Here is a 5,268-nt window from a genome sequence, read left to right as displayed (position 1 = left end):
TTTTTTTTTTTTACTTCATTCTTTTTTTTAATAAGACAATCCTCAAACGTGTAATTGCCTTGCACAAGAAATTTAAATTTTTGTTATTACATATATGTTATATTGAAGACCTGAAACTGTTGGATAAATCATCATATTTGATGCCAGTCGGACTGAAGACTCTGCATCACTATACATCAGGAATATCCTTATTATCATGCCATCTGTGTATTAAGAAGACACACTGGGCCCTGGTCCAAAGTAGTGCATATAAAGGGAATAGGGTGCCATTTGTATAGTTTATATACAATGGAAAGTATTCAGACCCCTTGACTTACTCCACATTTTGTTACGTTACAGCCTTATTCTAAAAAAAAAAAAAATCTCTCATTCTATGCTATCAAATAATGAGACAAGGCAAAAACAGGTTTTACTTTAAAAAAATAAAAAATAAAAACGGAAATATCATATTTACGTAAGTATTCAGACCTTTTACTCAGTACTTTCAGAGACTTGTTCCCGAAGCCACTCCTGTGCTGTGGGACCTTATAGACCTTTCCAAATCATGTCCAATCAAATGAATTTACCACAGGTGGACTCCAATCAAGTTGTAGAAACATCTCAAGGATGATCAATGGAAACAGGAAGCACCTGAACTCAATTTAGAGTCTCATAGCAAAGGGCCTGAATACTTATGTAAATAAGTTATTTCTGTTTATTTTAAATAACTTGCAAACATTTTAAAACCTGTTTTGCTTTGTCATTATATGGTATTGTTTGTAGGTTGATGAGGAAACAAATGTATTTAATCCATTTTAGAATAAGGCTGTAACTTAACAAAATGTGGAGAAAGTCCAGGACTCTGCATGCTCTGTAAATCACTAATGGTTCAGATGACTTATCTTTTCCAAACAACTGAAGTGTATTTTCCTCTGTATGCAGATGGACTCTGGCTACGTCCCACATGACACCCTATCCCCTAGTGCACTAGTCCCATAGGGTTAGTATAAAGTAGTGCACTATGTAGGGAATAGGGTGCCATTTGGGATAAAGCCTCCCATAACTGGTTATTTTCTTGTTGTGGATTTTGTAATGCCTTGTTTTAATGGACTGATATTGCCTCAGCTCTGTTCTTAGTGTGGACGAGCTACTAAGCGAGTAAGAACGGCTAGCTCCCAACCCATCGGTTCCAGAGAATGACGTCGCCGTACGGCTAGCTCCAACCATCGGGTCAGAAGATGACGTCACCGTTCGGCTAGCGCCCACCCCATCGGTTCAGAATGACGTCACCGTACGGCTAGCTCCAACCCAATCGGGTCAGAATGACGTCGCCGTTACGGCTAGCCCAACCATCGGTCAGAATGACCGTCGACCGTAGACGGCTAGGTCCAACCACGGTTCAGAAGTGACGTCACCGTCGCTAGCCTCTCCACCATACTCGTTCACCCGAATGACGTCGCCGTACGGCTAGCTCCCAACCCATCGGTTCAGAATGACGTCGCCGTACGGCTAGCTCCAACCCATCGGTTCAGAATGACGTCACCGTACGGCTAGCTCCAACCCATCGGTTCTGAATGACGTCACCGTGCAGATCCAGGACAAACAATCTGCTGTGAAAAAAATTATAATATTAGTTTCAAGCCTGTGAAGAGGGCCTAAAAATTTTACAGACTTTTTTCCTTCAAAACCCCCAACTATGTAGCTACTCCTCAAACGATTCACACAAACCTCTTATTGGCTGTTATTTACTATTCTGTTCTTGTTATTATTGGCTTTTGGAAAAGCAACTATCAATAAATAATTTAATCCTAGTTAGGAGATGATCCGGGTTTCATTGCAGCCTGCAAGTTGCAGTTCCTCCCCTTCCTGTTTCAGGCACGGGCCCAGATGTGCAGCAGGACATTTGACGTTCTCCTTTCATTATTCAATCACTGTGTATATTGAAGCTCAGACAACAGAGATGGTTTTTCTCCCATTTTAATAAAAAAATGATGACGATGACTTGTTGTGAATGGTGACGTTACATTATACTGTAGTGTGGAAGACCATGAGGAAGAAACCACTTTGATGCTGCTGTGTGTTTGTCTGGGTCCGTCCTAAATGGCACCCGAATCCTATGGACCCAGGTCAAAAGTAGTGCACTGTCAAGGGAATAGGGGACCATTTTGGACTCAGACCAGGGCTAGCGTGTTCATGGCTCTCTCTGGGAGATTGTTACAGTACAAACCTCTTTGGTCAGACTTTTTTATAGACATCCTGCTTGACACGTAACCATAACAACAACCTTACAGGTTACATAAAACATAGAAACAACTAAATTGCCCCCCTGAAAAATAAGCTGTTTTATATTTTTGCGTATACAATAACTTTCATCGATGATCCTTCAACTGTAGTAATACACATGGATAGTTGTTTTCTTATCAAATTTAACACAATCTACACATTTTAACTGTCCACCAAGCCCACTGATATATTGTYTGCAAACACGAAAAAGCGTTCCCAACAATAACACGACCACTACTGGTTAACGAGTACAAGCTGTTTGGGAGACAGTGTGGCTTTTCAGAAGGGTATACCGCACAGCAGAATCACTTGCCTGAATACTTTAAAATATACTTTATATTTCTTAGACTATACGCATTTCAAGGTTATCTTCCTAACTGACTCAACAATCAAAAACACATACTGTATTAGATTTTCTTTGAATCAAGAAAATCCACAGTTATTTCTGTTTGTTTATCAAAGTCTCTGGTTAACTCATTGWTCCTGTGTTGTAGTACACCCCTCTGGTCCTTTACCATGCAGTAGTGCAGATAGACAGATAGATGCCTATGGTCATTGTCACAGTGGCATGACATTGACCATGGGAGTTTGTAAGACAGCACAAATGGATCTGGGACCAGCCTAGTAAGAAGGGGGGGGAAGATATTTCTCAAACCAGGTTTCCCAGATTAATGACCAGTACAGTACTTCTAGAACTGATTCTGAATGTTCCACTGCTATACCATTCAATGTGAACCAACAACATCCCAGCTAGCACATTTGGTTCCTTGGAAAAGTTGTGGGAACCTTTTTGATTGCCCATAAGTTTCATGACCTGTAAAACGGAATGTTTTTTTTAAACGTTCTGAGAACGGAAATTACATTTTTGCCTGTTCTGTTAACGTACATTTTTATGGGGCATGGAGGTTCTGAGAACGTTTTACTATGGTTCCAGGGAGGTTCTGAGAACGTTTTACTATGGTTCCCTGAAAGTTTTCCTGGGAGGTTTTATTAACCTTATGAGAATGGAAATTATAGGTTATTTGAAGGTAATTAAATAACGTTCTGACAACATGTTTCAATAAGACTTTTAATAATACTGCTAGCTTAGGTTAACTGTTTTTGTTGTGGCACGGCATCAGTGAGATTTTAACCTATGATTTTCTATTGTCTATCTGTGGAATTAGTCCACTGCGCCACAAGGATGGAGCTAGCATGCCATGTTTTTTTAACTCATACAAAGCTGTTCATTTGAGTTTATTCAAACAGACCCCATTTCAAAGGAAACAAGGCCTATTAAGATCAGGTGTGGCCAATTAGTGGGCGCGGCCAACACACCTGAACACACTTAACAAGGTAGAGGAGAGAGTTTTGTTGACACAGAGAACGGAATGTATAGGTTTTTAAATAACATTCTTATAATGTACTTTGAACGTTACTAATGTTTTATTGTGTTTTTTTATGGAAACGTTCTGAGAACATCACTTTAAATAGGACCATAATGAAGTACTGAAATTCCCACAGAAGAACGTTGTTCCTTAACGTTCTCTGAATGTATTGGGAACATCACTTTAAATAGAACCATGAGGAAGCCCGTAGAAAATGTTATGCTGGGCCTCCCAACTGGCGCAGTGGTTCGAGTCCAGGCTTTGGCGGTGCACAATTGTCATCCGGGTTAGGGGAGGTTTGGCCGGCAGGGATGTTCTTATCCCATCGCGCACTAGCGACTCCTGTGGCGGGCGGGGCGCAATGCACGCTGACACGGTCACCGCAGGTATACAGTGTTTCCTCCAACACATTGGTGCGGCTGGCTTTTCGGGTTAAGCGAGCAGTGTGTCAAGAAGCAGTGAGTCTTGGCCGGGTTGTGTTTCGGAGGACACACGGCTCTCGACCTTCGCCTCTCCCGAGTCCGTACGGGAGTTGCAGCGATGGGACAAGACTGTAACTACCAATTTGGATACCACGAAAAAGAGGTATAAAAAATATAATAATGTTATGCTGATTTAATGACATTCACACACAGGAAAATAGGGTTCTGGTTATGTGCTAGCTGGATATCCTGCACCATTCCCAGAACACTGTGGGAAGGTYTTATGCGAAATAACTAGGACAAGACAACGCTCTCACCGAGATCTAAGAAACATATGGTTCTCAGACCGTTATGTGCTAGCTGGGAATGTTCTCACTCTTCTTTCTGTACAATGGACTAACATCTATTCCTCCCAGCCGTCACAATCTACTAACATCTATTACCTCACTATCTCCTAACATCTATTACCTCACTATCTACTAACATCTATTACCCCCAGCCGTCACTATCTACTAACATCTATTACCTCACTATCTACTAACATCTATTACCTCACTATCTACTAACATCTATTACCTCACTATCTACTACATCTATTCCCCTGGCTGGCCTAGATGAGTAGGTTGGACTTGCGCTGGCTAGGTGACGTAATTGTGACGGGCCTGGCTAGATGAGTACGGTTGTGATGCTGGCCAGTAGTGTGATAGCTAGTTGGATTGGCTGTGCTGGTGAGATAGTTGGTGATTGTGCTGGCTAAGGTGAGTAGATTGTGACGGGTCTGGCTAGAGCTGAGGAGGTTGTGATTGCTGGCTAGGTGAGTAGGTTGTGATTGGCTGGCTGGGGTGTGTAGGTTGTGATGGGCTGGCTAGATGAAGTAGCGTTGAAGTGGCTGGCTAGGTGAGTTAAGGTTGTGACTTAAGGTAGACAGAGGAAATGTAAATAAACATCATTCATAACATGTTTCAGCCTAGCGTGTCTGCTTCTTGAACAGCTTTGGTAAATAAATTATGATCTTCGTTAAAATGGATAATGAAGGCTTGGGGGGGAATAGATGTAGTAGATAGTGAGGAATATATGTTCTAGTAGAATAGGAGGACTAGGGGAATAGATGGTGGTAGTAGATACTGGTAATAGATTGTTCAGGAGAGTAAGTGAGGGTAATAAGATGTAGTAGATAGTGAGTACGGTGGGTAAAGAGATGTTAGTGAGACTAGTGA

The 5,268-nt window shown here is 41.6% G+C and overlaps 1 long non-coding RNA gene across 1 annotated transcript; it reads right to left on the bottom strand.

Moving 5' to 3' along the window:
* Positions 1-1,940: 1,940 nt before the first annotated feature.
* LOC139024717 (uncharacterized) lies at positions 1,941-4,653 on the bottom strand. Its single transcript, XR_011476047.1, has 2 exons — positions 4,603-4,653; positions 1,941-4,563 (listed from the first exon to the last, which is right to left on the bottom strand). It is a non-coding gene; the product is annotated as an uncharacterized lncRNA (long non-coding RNA).
* Between the last annotated feature and the right edge of the window lie 615 nt (positions 4,654-5,268).

The sequence above is a fragment of the Salvelinus sp. IW2-2015 genome, unplaced genomic scaffold, assembly GCF_002910315.2.
Source record: "Salvelinus sp. IW2-2015 unplaced genomic scaffold, ASM291031v2 Un_scaffold1811, whole genome shotgun sequence".
NCBI lineage: Eukaryota > Metazoa > Chordata > Actinopteri > Salmoniformes > Salmonidae > Salvelinus > Salvelinus sp. IW2-2015.
Note: the sequence above shows the minus strand (reverse complement) of the source record. Positions and strands in the feature narration are given on the sequence as shown.